Genomic DNA, 17,721 nt, shown 5'->3' on the forward strand with positions numbered 1-17,721 from the left:
ATTATGTACGCAGAGCGCTATTCTTGACAAGTTTAGTTTAATGCTCTTATGATTTACAATAGCTTTATCGAACCAACGCGTAAATCTCTCACGTGATGACAATTAATCACGTGAGGATGAGGCAGTGCCCTTTCTAAGCGGAAAAGCTCCGATGCGTTAGCTAGCGCGTACTAAGAACGAAAAATTAGTACAACGGAGCAAAAAAGTTTGTTGATCTAGATTTTTACGTTGAAGTAAAAAGTTTATAAAACCAAGTTTATATAAACCAAGTATTCTGAAACTTGGAGAAAAAAACTTGGTAGGTATAGCTGCTGAGTTTGAGAAGACATTGTTTAAGCCAGTCCTGTCTAATGAGCTGGAAAGGGGACAAAAATCTAACTCATTTACTTCAATTAAAGCCTTGCTTTTAACAAAAAGTTATTCCTTGATTTCAGTAAAAAAGCAGTTTTTTTTAAATAAACAGATCGTCACATTTAATAGTTGACTCAGTTTTTAATTGGATATCTGCTATTGATTGTGACTGGGCGATTAAGCCATTGGCTAACTGAGTTTGCTATAGGTCTAAGGCTTTATAATAGACTTCCTTCATTGATTTTCAAAGTTCTAGAAATTTATAAATGGGGAAGAATTGAAAACAGATGAATCTATTTACCCACTTCATAAACACAATACCGATGAATGTAGAGTAAATTAGACAGCTGTTGCCACAATGACCACTTGGGTTGTTTGGATGACAAAAATTTTTGCTCAAAGGCTCTTTGGCCTTCTCAACACCACTAGAGCTGATGCTTGTCAGTGAGCTTATACACAGACTCATGAGCTGATATACAGACTGGTAAAGCCCTCATTAAATTTGTGCTTAAACAATAGCACTCAAGTAAATGCTGCTATGATGTTTTGACCGGTAACGGTCAAAATAGATATTTTTAGAGTTGGTAATTTTTATAATATGGATATTTTTAGAGTCGGTAACGTTTGCCAGCACCAGTCTGTGGTGCTGTTATTCAGATCCACTTGGCAAATACTGAGTCATTCAATAATTATTGATGTGTAGCCCATAGTTCTTTTTGTAAATTGCTTTACAAAATTGAAGACCATATTTTGCTACGAGCGTTTCCATTATAGTGGAATACAGGAGGGAGGGTTACAAACCGAAAGTTTATTCTGTATTGAGCCATAATAAAAATGAAGATAATGGAAAATGATGTAGGCTTATTTATATACCCATAAACGTTTAACATGCCTCCCGAACTCCATGTCGATGACATGTTTTGTCAAGCAACTTTGTGAATTTATCACCTACAATATTCATAATAGGAAGGTTTTTTGTACTCAATTTCTGGTTACTCCTTTATAAAATGAAATCATATATCTATAAGTTTCACTAGTCTGTGCAGGCTGTAAGCTCCACCAGCTGATATCAAGGGTTTATTGATTTCCAATGTATGCTATCATGCTTTTTTGAACACAGCGTTTCCTTGGCACTATCGGTCCATGCGATGTACTATGCTTCACACAACCAGAGAACATCAGTGTTTTTCTGCGTTTGTGAAAATGAAGATCTGCGTTCATGTTTTTCAGCTAATTAAGGCTGAATCTAGCGTTGCAATTGCAACGCTAGGCTCAGTCTTAACCTCAGTCTGTAACCTTAAGGTAACGGCTGGTTGATTTGGGGGTATGTGAAACCATATGTCCAATCAGAAGGAGTAAGCATGGTTAGCTGTTATTCAGGTTTGGCTGAAAACTTTGTGGAGTATTGTTTGGTTCCCTTCAAATAGTGAAGTAGTCATTTTCCAGCTTAACATCTAATTTGTGTAGACTTTGATTGTCAATTTGATGGTCATGTAGCAGATTAACCTAATTTTCTATTGTAGCCTTTCATTTGTGTCTTGGTGTTAGGTCCTTCTTATGTTGTAGGTAGTCTAGACACTATGGCACATGCTGAGTTTGTGTTAGCTTGGGATAGCGTGTGTCTTTTTGCTGTCCTCTTGATGTTGACGTTGGCTCAACATTGGCTGTTTTGACTTCACTGGTCGTTGATGACAGGAAAAGAGTTGTACCCTCGTAAAGAGGACACAACTCCTTTTTTGGCACATACTTTACTTATGTCAATGTTACGAGTAGTGATCTTGAGTGTTATTGAGAGCTAAGTAACTATTATTAATTGGTTGCTGCCTGAGTATTTACCACACTACCACTGCATGCCCAGCTTGTTTGTTGTCTCCAATGTAGATGGTGCACCTAAGCCAATCTCACAAAGGTTTGTACCATCTGGCTTAGTACAAAAAACAGTACCATAGGCCGTTGGTTTAGATTGGTGTTGTTATGAAGTTACGTAGATGTTATACATAGCAGGCGGCATTTGGAAAGCTTACAATCATGTATAAAATATTGGCGATGTCTAGCAGGCTATGCTAAGCCTTTCCTGATTGTTCCATCTGATATGGTGAGTATGACATATAAAGAAGAATATAAATCAACTCAATGCTTTTGTCTTCATCCCCATTGTCGATGTATCTCGCTGGAGTGCTTCTTATTCAAGTTGTATGATGATGAACTTCTTCATTGCAAATCGTATCGTCTTGGATGAACAAAGATTGCGCATCAGTAAATTTACCATGTATTTGTGTCTATTTTTTGCAATAAAATCAATCACTCTACACAAGTTTATACACTTTAATAATTTAGTTGCGCATGGCCGTGTGTCGTTACACAATTTTAGTTTCTAGTTGAGTTCATTTTTTTTACAGATTTTACAAGTTCGTACTGTATGTCACTAACAGTAACGTTTTGAGTAAGTTCAGGAGATAGTTAGGGAGATCTTCATGATTCATGTGATCACGTATTCAGTGCCATTCGGGTTTATAAAGTTTTAGTGAATTTTTTTCCGTGCAACAATTGTTGTGTCTCTTGGTATAAGCTGTGTTTGTTCTTTGCAGAACGTTGAACTTTTGCCATTGTCTGTGCAGCACAGGCTTAAAGGTTAACTTGCAACAAAATTCACATTACCGTTATTTGATATGAAAAGATTCACCATGTCTTACTCTGTTGTGTTGTAGGTGCAAAATATGTGGAAATGTGATTACAAGCTCGTAAAAGCTCAAAAACGAACAGATAATCGCAGCCACACGAGACCAACGTAGTTTAGATTCCCTTTCCAAAATGGCTCAAATGTGATGTAGTTGTGAGAGATGGTTTCTGTTTACACTTTCTTGCAACCTCATTCGTCGAAATATTTTCACAAATATACTTCACGCATTCAATAAAACTATGTCTATTGTTCTTACGCGTCTGTTTTATCGTCATGGTAATGCTGTCACTTTTAGCACTGATATCTTATAACTTACCGTAAAAAATCGTTAAACTTTTTAACCTTAGCTCGAAGGAGTACATATCATTGTCTGATAATCATGACGAGCCTGTTGGTCACCTGTGATAATCGAAAAGTGCTGCAAAAATTATTTGCGAAGTATTGGGTCACATGATCAGATTACGACTTGACGATTGCATAATGCCGAAACAAAACTGTAAAGTAGCGAGCATCTATATTTGATACAGGGTCTTCAGTAAAACCCGAAGTGTTTGTCATAAACTAGTACTACTATAAGTTTTATATTGAGCTTTTTATTGGCCTTTTAATTCACGTGAGAACATAAGTGACAAGACGATAACCAAATTTCGTGGTTACGTCATCGAAATAAAGAGATTCCAATCTACGGCGGCTTTTCGTTTTTGAGCTTTTAAGAGCTTGTAATCACATTTCCACATATTTGGCACTTACAACACGACAGAGTAAGACGTGGTGAATCTTTTGATACCAAATAACTGTAATGTGAATTTTGTTGCAAGTCAACCTTTAACATAGCTCATCGGAACTGACTAGGTAGTATACATAAAATTTAGCTGTCCTTTGTACTGTTGCTAGTTGATTTCTGCAAGTTTAATTAGCTAGCTGAATTTAAATAATTGTTAGCTATGGGTCTGGACCAAAAGAGGTAGAGATGTCAGTGCTGTAAGCAATGTGTGACATAGTGCAACCATATACTAAAATTAAACAACAACTATGATGATGCGTATACTTAATTACCAGTAGTTGAGAAAATAACAGCATCAATGCTGTTGAGGGAAATCAATGTTGCTTTTCGTACAACATTGCTGGTGAGTATTAGCATTTTACTGCTCTTTAGAATGTTTTTTTTTGCCCAGCTCTTCTACATGGCAGACAAATTTTGCTGCTAGATGTTGGTTTAGTAGTGGCTGCTGTAATTGTTGGTATTACTACTAGATGCAGACAGTTTGGATGTCTTTGAGTTGGTATTAGCAATGTGCATAGGGATGTGCATGGCTTCCGTTAGGGCAGCTTTAACCTTGGTGGGTGTTTTGACTAAGTTGGCTTGTGCTTGAATTGCTATGAAATAATTGAATGAAGCAGGCAGACCTTTCAAGAGCATAGCAATTATTAATTTGTTCAAAATTGCTCCACCCACTGGAAAAAGCCTAGATACAGCTTGGATCCTATCAAGTAGTCGGTAATGTCTTTGATATCTTTAATTTATATTGTCAGCAAATCTTTGTACATATTATTATTCATGGCTTTTTAAGCTAACATGTTTTCCTTATGTCTATCATCTGTAGCATTGCTAATCATTAGCTATGAGAATCTGTTGTCAAGATCTTCAGACAACTCTGCAAATCCTCTTCCATTTTTATAACAGTTCATGACTTCTATATCAATTAGTTGTGAAAAAATAGATTTGTGTATAGAAGTTTTCATGGCATACAAATCTATACTATACTAGCTGTGCCTTCCGGTGTTGCCCGGGTATTAAAAATCAGCATATAAACAATGATAAGTGATGAGATTCACTTACCACTTGCTGGCAGGTAACTCTCCAGCAAGTGGCAGGCCATTGCCAAGTGGCCTGGCACATTGCTAATGGAAAATTCCACTAACCTAGCTAGTAAGCTTCAAATGCCGATAGGCAATGACACTGCGTCAGCATTGTTGCCCAGCTAGGCTATTCTAATAATAGCTATACCCTGAATGCAGACAGACATACGACACACGGACATCCTTTGAGAAATATATATATACAGTCAAACATGGATAACTCGCCCTGGGATAGCTCGAACACATGGTTGACTCGAACGGTTTTGTTTGGTCCGTTCCCACACAATGATAAATTGCTTCAGATAACTCGACCTCAACTTTGTTAACTGGAACAGTTTTTTTGCCCAACGACTACCGAGACGGTTGTTATCGCTTTAGAATATCACTTTATTCCAAGACATAGAGATAAACCCCAACGTTAAGTAGTTCGTAGGCGTCGTTATTACCATCATCGGCAAAATATTTTCGTCAACGACTTTTCTAAAGGTTTGGTAAAATTTGATTTTTAGCAAACATCCGCTTAGCGATGGTCCTACGAAGGCTAAGAAAAGCGAGGTAACCTTCTCATAAACTTCAAGAAAAATCGGCAAAATTGATCTTGATTAAAACTGGGTTAAAACGCTCAAAAGAAAAGGATGTCTTTTCTTCGGAGCATTTCAACAGCGATCAAGTTTTGCCAATTTTAATCTGAAAACGTCCTGGCAGTCACATCACATAAAACAACAAACAAATCTCAAGTGGTAGAAAAATCTCTATACTTTCTGATAAAAACTTTTTAAACTTTACATTAGAAGCATTTAATTTGAAACAAGCCATTCATGCTTTTGATTTATATTATAGTTTGTATATGTACATGGATCTACTTATAAATACATGGACTTATGGCAGTGCTCTGATAACTTGAACGCTCTGATAACTCGAACACTTTCACTCGGTTCCGTGAAGTTTAAGTTATCCATGTTTGACTGTATATAAATTAAGAGTATGACTGTCCGAAGCCAGGCCAAGATCGTTAGGAATAAAGTTGGGTATTCCAATTTATAGTTCGGCACTCCAACCACTAAGTGAACCTGTCGTATCTGTACTTGAACGAAAGCAAACAATTACCTGCGTATGTTTATTATCAAATTAGCTACTCACAAAAAATTTGTTAACAACCCATCCTGAGTTTAGTTTGGCAAAATCTTTTTTTTTATTGCAATTTATCGTAAGCATTACCCAGTCGTGCTAGGCGCATTACAGCTACGAGTTTTTACTAATTGTAGATCTATGGACTTTAGGTGATTGTAATTAAACACTAGTACTACTGAAAGTTATTATTTATAATTTATCTGTAATAATAATGCTGTGAACTGTAATAATATTGATAGATCGTCCGACTTGGACATGTTCACGGTCTTTTCCCAAATGGCCAAAAAAGTGTTCATTCCCATTCTGCAATGCATTTGTGGTTTTTTTCATGGCATCAGCTAATTTAAAGTCTTATGATGATTAACCTGGTATCAAAACATTTTTATAGATTGTAGTTCAAAAGTTATGACAGTTAATATGCGCCCCTGACAAATATTGGTTTTTGTCAAATTATAGAAGAGCGTTAAAAAACTATTGTCTCTGACGAAAATCGAACCTTTGCAGCTGATTGAAACGCTAGCACGCTACCATTATACCACTCAGGAGCCCATAAGGACTTTACTCATGACGATCTCTCACAGCGCATAGGACTGGCAAACGTAATAGTGATTAATAAAGTGTGATTCCCATATGATGCACGTTTCCAAATTGTTATCCAAATGTAGCTGATTTCTAAGCCTATAACCTGTTGAGCTACAAATGTAATAATGTAATACAGGCGAATGATAAACAGTATTTATTTATTGTGTGATGTAGCTTTATAGCATACGAAAGCACGAATAAGGAGGAAATTATGTAGGACTAGTTATATAGTTGATACAATAATTACGTAAGTAATTAGGAGTCATCATGATGTGAATGCAAGAGTGTACAAGTCCAAATTGCAGAACAAGTTGAGTTATAAATTTTTGTTAATGATTTTCATTAAGCTCAGAGAATTGAGAAGTAATTGCAGCTATGATAAACTAACTGATATTAGACTGCTGAAATAAGAAATCCAACATTTAATGATACATTGTTTTTACCAAATTCTCAGGCAAACGATCAGTGTTCTTTTCCGATAAATTTGTCAACTTCATTTCTAATGCACGATTATTTTAATGGTTGAATAATAGGCGAACAGCACTTTCCCATTTTGGCATAAGTGAAAACTGTCAACTGATGTGTCGAATTTTTGGCTAAAATGCTAGCCTTGTGTCAATTATCAATTATCTTTCTTGGCTCATTCGTTATACAAAAATAAACCTAATATTTAATACACTTTTTCAATGTCGCTATGAAGATGGAAAACAAATGTGTGAGTAGTCATATATGTGCATGTTCCTCTAATAGTTAACTTATCATCCATATAAATTCATATGTATCACTTTCAGCTAAGTAATATACATGTATATGAATTACAAAAAAATATGTACAATGATGCTTTTAGTAAAGACTTGAAAAAGAGTTTACATTAGTGAAAACAAATATTCATCTGGCACAGTGCACCCTCAGGATATGATGTTGATCCGTTCCAAGGTTGGCATCGTATGGTAAAAAATTCGTATGTAGGGGTGTAGAGACCATCGTAATTATATAATGCAAACATCCCCTGGTAAAAATCCTCAAAATTTTATAAAAATGTGTCCATATTGAAAATTAGTAACAAAATAGTATGTTAACTTTAGTAACTATATTTACCTACAATAACTATATTATATTTAGTGTATCTTAATGGTTATGATCTGCAATAAAATGCAACATTATAATGTGTGTACCAAATGCAATACGTATGATAATAAGTTCTTACCTTCAAGACGTACGTATAACATAAACTTTGAATTCACTTCAAATAAGTTTAGCTTACTAAACTCACATTTAAAATTAAGTTTTAGTATGTATTTTCAACTATTTTACTGAATTTAAACTGTTTATCACGAAAATTTTATTCTTCGTCAGCTTCTCTCTTCATTTTCCCTATAATATTTAGCACGTCTGGTTTAAACCTTTTTCAACCTAATTCAACAAGAAAGGCTGAGCGATGCAGTTATGGAAGGCGGCCTCTCACACATTTGACCATTTAATGGTCATTGAAAAGAAAAATGAAATTTTATTTACTATACAGGACATACATACCTTTGGAGTAACGTGACTAAAGCTGGTACGTGTAGCGAGTAGAGCAGAGAGGAGGCAAAGAGGTATCAATGCTAATTATGTCGCTGTACACTTAAAAATAAATTTAATACGTAATGAAATGGAATTTTTTTAGCAGTCTAAAAGAAGTTGTCTAATCCTGTCCAATTTTTTCGACTGGTATTTGGGTCCTGAAAAGCAAAAATGCGAAGAAGACACAGTTTTCCTGCTGGTGCAAAGAGTGCTCTAAAAACAAGCTAACCTGGTGCAATATAAAAGATAGCCTACTTTATCAATTATTGAAGATGATGCCTGCTGGTGCACTGTAAATTCTGGAGCAATGCAGAAAATTGCTAGCTAGCTAACGCTTGTAAAAAATCCAGAGAAGGTTGTACAGTAGTTTGTCTTGTATGAAATGTGCTCAAGAAGCAATGTAACCATACATACAGCATTTTGTACGGATTTATATCCTAGAGGGCAGGGCTTTAGCAAGTGCTAGAAAGTAATATGGATGCGTCAACTATCTTGAGTAGCTAGTTATAATATATGAGTTACATACGATGATTTGTATTTACGTAGTCAAAAACAGGCCCGCCTGCAAAGACATGATTAAACAAGAAAATAATTCAAAAAATGAAATAAATAAAACATGAAATAAAATAAAACATAAACTGAAATGAATAAAACATGAAAAACATGCCACTCAAAGAAGAAGATAAATTAATGATATACATTATACATACATTGTACAGTATTGTTTTTATGAACCAGTTCCCATCAGTAAATTAAACACTTTAGATCTTCTGCCGATATAGGCTTTTCTGTCTCTTCTACTTCCTTGCTACTACTAAATGGTTGCTCCTCTTGCGTGCTGATCCCGTGCATGGCCTCCGACTCCTTCAAGTCGTCAGTCATAAGCTCCTCCTTGTGTTTGCTCTAACGGATTTATTGTTTTTAATAACAATATTTGCAATTGTTGATTGGTTGCGACCATATTCCTTGGCAATATTAACGATACGAGTGCCTTCTTCCTATTTATTTATGACCTCCAACTTTGTTGTCATGGAACTCATTTCTCGTTTGTCTTATAACGTTTGTATCGGTCTCAGATTCCATAGCTAATGAATTAAATATAGATACTTGTATATACGTATGCTGAATAAAGGTTTATAGTAAAAGGGATAAGTAAATAAATCTAAATGTTGTGAAAAAGTTTTTGGCGGACCGCATTTCGACGTCTTTGTTATTTCGACGTACGTAATAAGCACATCGACTGCCAAATTTGAACTCGGGTGAAAATTTTCTTGAATTCGTATGGTGAAATAAAATTTATCTGAGATGAAAACCTCACCGTGTTCAAATTTGTAAGGTGAAAAGACCGTATCTTGAGGGTAATCGTATCTTGAGGGTAATCGTATCTTGAGGGTAGTCGTATTTTGAGGGTAATCGTATCTTCAGGGTGTACATCAATTATTGTAAAAGACCAGCATAGTATTTTTCAAGCCATTTCTTGGCTGCAAGAGCTTCCGTTAAATAATACTTTTAATTCCAATTAATGCCAAGAAGTTACTTAAACCATTTCTAGAAACAACCAAAAAAGGAGTTTGTACCTAAGAATATCCACCGTTTGCCAAATGCGCCACCTTTTAATTGCCTTTCTGTTAAAATCAACTTAAATTTGACGCAATCAAATCCTTAAACGAGTATTTTTAGATGAATGAGACACTAAACCATTTCCTTGAAGTCTTGAATTTTGAAGGTTTTTTACTACTTTAATTAGTGGAATAAAAAGACTAGTGTGGGTTTAATAAACGACCAATGAAAAATACTATTCTGAAGCGCTTTTCATGTTAACGAATATAGAATCTGTCGCCAGACACGCTCACATAAATTATGATTTTAAACATACTCATTTGATTGTTCACCATCTACCCTTTTTAGACAGTGTCTATGGTCATATCACATTGAAAATGCTAGTTCTCGTCCGATCACTGAAGCTAAGCAATGTTAAACCAGGATAGTACATGAATGGGTGACCGCCTTGAAACACCTGCTGCTGTAAATTCATACACTTTTGCCAATGCGATCTCATCATTTCACAATTAAAAGACTGCTACCTACAGTGCACAGCTGAAAGTCTTTCTTTTGAAATATTTTATTCTGCTGCAATTTTAATTTATCTAGTTAGTGGCATAGATTTGACTTTGTTATAAATTCTACTTCAATACTTATTATTTTAACATTTTTAACAATTCAAAGTTTTAATTAAACTGAAGTAAATCACTACACACTTATTCACCTGACAATAAACCCTAGAGAGGTTTTTAAGAACACTCAAGCAATGTTCTGACATAGTTCACTGTCATATTTTAATAGAATTTAGCTTTACGTGAATAATAAAACAGCGATTTGTAAATGCCAAAGAATAAATGAAATACCTTTATTATTTTTACTAATGAGCATCACTTTTGAAAGAGACTACCTTTTGCTTTCTAATAAAACTAAAAATTCCCCTGTCATACAGCCCACGACCAAAGTGATAATGGAAAAAAGAAAGGGTACTGCTGGTTGTTGAAAAAGTAGTTACAAAATGTCAGAGTTCTACAAAAGTAGAATTCTTTGAATCAGATCAGTTGTTGTTATTATTCTTGAGTAGCGTGTTGTTGAACATTAGCACTTGATGTTGATGGTTGCTGTGAGGACCTTCTATTTCTCCTCCTCCATAATAATTGAGAGACACGTGGACGGCCACTGCGACGACGTGGTGTTCCCGGAGGTTGTATGTCCATGGTAGTTGTCAAGTTGTTTTGAAATGAAATTCAAAAGGTCAATTATGCAAAACAAAAGGTTGTATAAACATCAGACCTAATCTACTACTATCTCAAACCTATGTTTTACAACAATATAATAAATATTAATTCAAGCTGTAGGCCTAACCTACTGTACGTAATTTAACTAACAACAGCAATAATGAAATATAATGAAATATGTTTATTCTCTCTCTGAAATGCAATATTAAAAGTAAAATGGCAAGCTGAAAGTTTTGTTAGAAAGTTGAAAGTTGGTTGTGTTGAATGTAGAATGGTTTTGACAGCGATATGTAACAGAAAGCAAGCATTAGCATTAACGCGTCTGGAAGTTTTCTGCAGACCGGAGTAAAATAAAGTAATAATCTTGTCACAAAGGGGCATTGTAGTTCGGCCCTAGCTTGTAGATAAGATGTAAAGAAATCTGGCTAATGTTCTAGATAATTTAATGAAACCTTTGGTAATTGGACAAAAAACAGGCTGATAAACTGTGTACCACATTTTCGTACCTGTAAGTCGGTCTACGCCTCAAACGGTCTACATTAATTAAAGAAACCTTCGGCGATTAGACAATGCAATCATTATATACTTCGATGTTGTAAATTTTAATGATTATTATAATTAAATATTATAATAATTTTTTTATAAAATGAGGTAAATAATTCGAATAATAAAATTGGCAAAAAAGAAACGATCACTTTTCAGTACTTCTAAGTTAATTACAGAAACTTCGGCAATTGAACAATTCCATAGACTGGTGAAATGTGCACGTTTTTCTCGTGAAATTTGGACGACTTAATGGTTATACTATCTGTCGCACGGCCTTATTGGTGTTTTATTGACCGGTCTTAATTTTGATTCAAAAAAGGCTTCTCAAGTTTCTATTTCGATTTTAGGCCGAATTAATCTGTCTATTCATGTATCATCCGATCAGATGGGTTAGTTTTAGGATATTGCTGTAACCTTTTAAAGACTTGATAACATATTTAAATAGGTTTATATGTGTTTTGTATCATTTTTGTACTTGAACGACTCTACACAAAAATGGTTGAATTTGTTGAAGAGATTTTGGTACAACGGTATAGTCACGGCCATTAACGGATAATTTTTCGGGAGTTGTGTACACATGTGCATTTATCATAAATCTCCCAAACAATCGCTTTTCTTGTGTTTGGTAGTGGGATTATTTAAGTTTTAACGTGTAGGGTATGCCACCAGACTCTTATATTTAACATGTAGGGTCTGCCACCAGACTCTTATATTTAACGTGTAGGGTCTGCCACCAGACTCTTATATTTAACGTGTTATAGGGTATGCCACCAGACTCTTATATTTAACGTGTAGGATATGCCACCAGACTCTTATATTTAACGTGTAGGGTATGCCGCCAGACTCTTATATTTAACGTGTAGGGTCTACCACCAGACTCTTATATTTAACGTGTAGGGTATGCCACCAGACTCTTATATTTAACGGGTAGGGTCTGCCACCAGACTCTTATATTTAACGTGTAGGGTATGCCACCAGACTCTAATATTTAACGTGTAGGGTCTGCCACTAGACTCTTATATTTAACGTGTAGGCTCTGCCACCAGACTCTTATATTTAACGTGTAGGGTCTGCCACCAGACTCTTATGAAACAGTATTGTCATAATGATAAATATTCTCATCTATGTTTAGAAACTGTAGCTAGATTATACTCTACTAACCCTTCCTTAATTCCTGTAATATTAAATTCGCCACCTGACAATAATCTAAAACTATTATTTACGTACATATATAACCTATACCAAAGATTAATCCAAGCATAGCATACAAACAGTGGTGGGAAAAATGTTAAAGGAAAGTGGGGGAGGTAAAGGAGGGGCATAAACAAGAAAAATTAATATTTAATCTCCCGTAAACAGAAACACCTGCATTGTAATAAGGCAAGTATGATTAAGTAAGTACAAAGAATGTCACAACGGAATGATTGAGGCCATAAATGTGATAAAACTGCAAAAGCTCCGAGCATATTTGGTGGTCTACAAAATGCAGTTTTTTGTCAAAAAATGCCCTAAGAAATCTCTCTACTTCCTATATAGGTAATTTAGAATCCAAATTTGAGAACTTTGGCCCAATTCTTACATAAAACGTGATAAAAATGGTGTAGTCTACCATAACATTTGATGGTATCATACTAGTCTAACCTATTAGAATAGTAGTTTACTATAGCCTAGCCATTTATCATCACACTTACCATTACCACAAATTGCTATTGCTAGTATTAGAATCAATATCTATATTATGATCAATATTTTCATTAAAATGTGTTAATAACATTACTAATGTCTGCATCTTATTTCATATTTACCGTATGTGTCCTACCATCTGCCAGCGCTCACAACAAGACTACGTTCACTCAACAGTTGCAAATTTCTGGTAACAATCTCTTTATGCTGTTGACAATCAGTGGTAGTTGACAATTCCTTCTACCAATATATTCCATTCCACAAACCTGGGTTGTGTCCTATACAAACAGGTTTTTCTACATTTCAGCTAATTTTAGATCGTAATTATCTTTTTGATGCAAATTAAAATAGAATTAGTCTCTTCATTGATTTGCAGGACACAGTTAAATAAATAACATTCTGTATCTTTTTCTAATTTAGCTGAGCTTCTACAATCATATGCTTCATGACCAAAAGTGTGTAGCGCATTCATTCAGTGTATTCATCTACATGTATGTGTCTGATAATAATCTTCTATTTAAGTACGACGAGCAAAACTAATTACTGATAAATTTGCCATGGGCTATTGCTGACCACATTCACAGTAGGTGTTTGACCCGCTGGTTGAAGAAGAAATGAGAAATGTCTGTGCAAGGCTCAAATTAAAACTTATCAATATTCATGAATTTTATAGGTTACGCGTTGTGTCTAATATTTAATCATTTTATATCTTTTACAAATTTTGTGACTCCTGTTTGCTTTTGATTTGTAGCTTGGATTGTAATAGATATTTTATTGTAGTGCTTGTTTAACAATAAGTACCGTACGTCGTTACTAGCAATAAGTACGGCGATGCCTTCTCTCATTATCAATCAGACAGCCCGTAGGTGGGTCCACAGGTGGGTGTTTAAGAGGCTGCTTCTTAGGGACCAAACGCAGTTTTGAAACCAAATATTTTTAGCGAGCTGGCGTGAAATATCACTGAAATCGGCTAAAATTGTGGAAACGCGTAGCATTTTCGCGGACTATTAAAAACACACCGTGGCAAAGTGAGATTTGTTAACTATAGATATCTTAGCGTAGAGTAGATTTAAAGTGTATTAAACGGTAGTTTTTGTGGGATATAGAATTTTGCTTTGATTTTATATTTCTAATGATCACAATTTTAACCCTTTTGCCGGGTCAAAATCTTTTAAAATGACCAATAATAGTGTCATTTTTTGTTTAGAATTCAATAAAATTGGTATTCTATGAACATACATAGCTCAAACTCAAATTTATTTGCATCAACATGTTCCTTTTTAAATAAACATCTATTCACATATGTATTACAGCGAATGGCTATATATGGAATGTTTTCATACAATTTTTTCGGCAGAGACCTCTGCCTCAGTCCTTACACCATGTTGTTATGCGTGTTCTTTGTAACCGTCGCTTATGTTCTTGCTTAAAAACAGCACAGATTTTATGTTTTTTGTCTGGGATTGTTCACAGAAGTGTCTAGCTGTGCATTTAGCGTGCATGTTTCCCAGGCCTGGTCTACCAGCAAGCTTACGAAACTTTTAGTAAACACCGAGCAGGCCTTCAATTACCTTCACAATCTATATATATATATATATAAACCTCAGTGTTGGTCATCCAGTTATAGGGATTTAAATGATAGGTTCGCAACATGAAATTTTCAAAGGAAGAGAGAAGAGGAAAGATAAATCGAGCAGAAATTTTATTGTGATGAAATAAAATATAATACATGATAAATATGTATTAGATGAAACCACAATTAATAATACAGTTTGCTCTCAATTATTAGTGCCCCCCCCCTCCATATTTTATTCCTATTTTCAGCATTTTGTAAATTATTCAATATAGGTACTTTTTAGTCCTGTAGAATTGTATATTAAATCAAAGCTTGTAAGGTATAGGTTTTAGGTATAGAAAGGTTTTTCAAATGATGTTTTAATGTTGTGAAAAAGGAGCTAGAAGTTTATCTTAATGTTAAACTTTTGTTCGCAAACTGGTTCATGCCATAAAAATATACTGACATTAAGCTTTGCCAACAATAATAATGTTGCTTATATTTGTGTTGGCTCGTTAGTACATAAGAATGAACTCACTGTAACAAAAAAATAGGGGTTTCCATCGTTGCAATCACTACAGGCGCAAGAGTTGTCCTCCTTTACCTTTATTAATGGTGAGAAAGCAACTTTTAAAGTTACATTCAACTATTCAATGTTTAAAGTTAACGATTGTTCATTTTAAATGTGCTGAAGTTATATTATTCACATATTTTGCTTGATCCAGTGGTAATTGCTGAAAGAGAATGAGGAATGACACAATTGGTTGTCATTACCACTTTACACAAGTCCTAAAAATGTTTAATATGGAAAAATAGATTTATTTTTAGGAATGTCATTAACAAAACCATGTTTGGCTGCCTGACCAAAGAAAACCGAAGCATTTATTGTTGTATTTTGCTGATTCTTTTTTTCTTCACTTCAAAAGAGGAAGGCAAGAGAATGATACATAGAGCACATAATGTGACTAGTTGAGTTATAGTGACTAGTTGAGTTATAGTGACTAATTGAGTTATAGTGACTAGTTGAGTTATACCCTACAGGATGAATTTATTCGCGGAGTTATATTTCGCGAAAATTGTATTTTCATGCATATTCGCGGATGAATTTATTCGCGGATGAAAACTGCCGCTCTCTAGGAAAAGTTAACTCTATTGCGGCTAGTAATAGTTATTACTGCGCATGCGCACACCGCGTGTTCCGGTTTATATTTAGCTTACAACTGCGAGGCGATCATGCTATTCTACGGTAAACAATTTTTGCTGCGTCCAGAGGTTTTCACGAATATTCATCGCTTTGGAGGCCTTTGATAAGCCAACAACTTGCGGTAAGTAATGAGTTTTTACATTTACTAAATTAGTTGAATTTTACTTTGGTTCTTCAGTAAAACGCAATACTACCGTATTTTTTCCATCCCTACTGCTTCATTATTTGTTTTAGTGTGAGAGAGAGATTTTTCATCACACACCGAAGAACAATGATTGCAAGGGTGGTAGATGTCATTCTTAGAAGATCACCAATCATTCGTGGAGGTCTGGAAATTGAGGTTGAAGTGACCGCAGCTACTTACGAGAAGAATATATCTGTTTTTAAAAAATGAACAAAAACGCCTTTACGAGCACAAATCTTTGGCCAACCGGCAGAACTTTGCAATAGTAAGCCACGAGGAGAGTTCTGATGATAACTTCCTTACCAGCCATGCAGTAGCGAGAGAATCGCCTTCAACACCTACCCAAGACAGTGACAGCGACAGATCTGCTATTAGTAAAATAACTAGTCAGAAAGCACCATTACACGCTAGTATTCACATATCAAGAATACCGGTTTGATTTTATTGCTAGACAACCGCCATATGGACTAAACTGTTTATATTTACTACATTCATCGTTTGTAAAATTTTATTTGTATTTGAAATATTTTATTTGTACACTCAAGTTTGTAATAAATTATAATATATCTATACATGAAATAAAATATATAATTTAATCATGTTTGCTACAGCGATATCAAGGAGTTGTTGTCGATGAAGGGGTCTAGGTTGACTGGTTGCCTCTCTGCCAATATTCCTGCCTTGATGAATATTACTACTTGTCTCTAGTTTTCATAATCGGAGTAGGTTGTTTCATTCTCAATCTGCAGTAAACACAAAAAAGAAAAAATATTAACGAGTGTTGAGGAAGTACAAAAACAAAAGCTGAAGTATTTGATGAAAGCGATCAGTTTTTAAACAAAAGAATTAACTAATGTAGTTGATTATGGAAAAACGTATCTGCACTGCAAATCAAATACATACCATAATGTCCAGATCAGCATCATGATCGTCCTTGACTTCGGTATTAGAGATTGATGAAGTTGATTCTAATGTAGAAAGACTAGGAGAGCTTTTTTGCTATGCTGAAGCCATGCCGAATAACTTGTAAAAACTTTGAATAATTTTGTAAAGTTTGACGCAATGGCAATAAAGCTCGAAGCCTGGCGATGATTTTAAAGAAGTTTTGGAACTCGGCTACGTTTAGTACTTCTGCCTCGCGGCTATTTTCGCGATGACGCCATTCTGCATATCTTGTGACAACCACGAATAATTTTGTAAATAAATGTGATGCATTGCCAATAGTGTTAGCTCAAAGCTCAGGCAATGATTTTAAAAATGTTTTGGAACTCAATTACGTTTAGTATTTACATTAAAAACTAGGCTAGCGACTAGTTTTTAATTTGATGCAGTAGTTATTCTCTCTTGTGATTAAAAATAGAACTAATTATTCACTGAATTTAATAATTCGCGGGATTGACTGTTCGCGAAATCGCGAATTTTTATGACCAACGAATATTTTCATCCTGTAGGGTAGTTATTCTGACTAGTTGAGTTATAATTATAGTGACTAGTTGAGTTATAGTGACTAGTTGAGTTATAGTGACTAGTTGAGTTATAGTGACTAGTTAAGTTATAGTGACTAGTTGAGTTATAATTATAGTGACTAGTTGAGTTATAGTGACT

The 17,721-nt window shown here is 34.8% G+C and overlaps 1 pseudogene; it reads left to right on the top strand.

Annotated features, from left to right (window-relative positions):
* Positions 1 to 10,080: 10,080 nt before the first annotated feature.
* On the top strand, positions 10,081 to 10,199 carry LOC137386137 (5S ribosomal RNA; annotated as a pseudogene).
* Positions 10,200 to 17,721: the final 7,522 nt, after the last annotated feature.

The sequence above is a fragment of the Watersipora subatra genome, chromosome 1 (genome assembly GCF_963576615.1).
Source record: "Watersipora subatra chromosome 1, tzWatSuba1.1, whole genome shotgun sequence".
NCBI lineage: Eukaryota > Metazoa > Bryozoa > Gymnolaemata > Cheilostomatida > Watersiporidae > Watersipora > Watersipora subatra.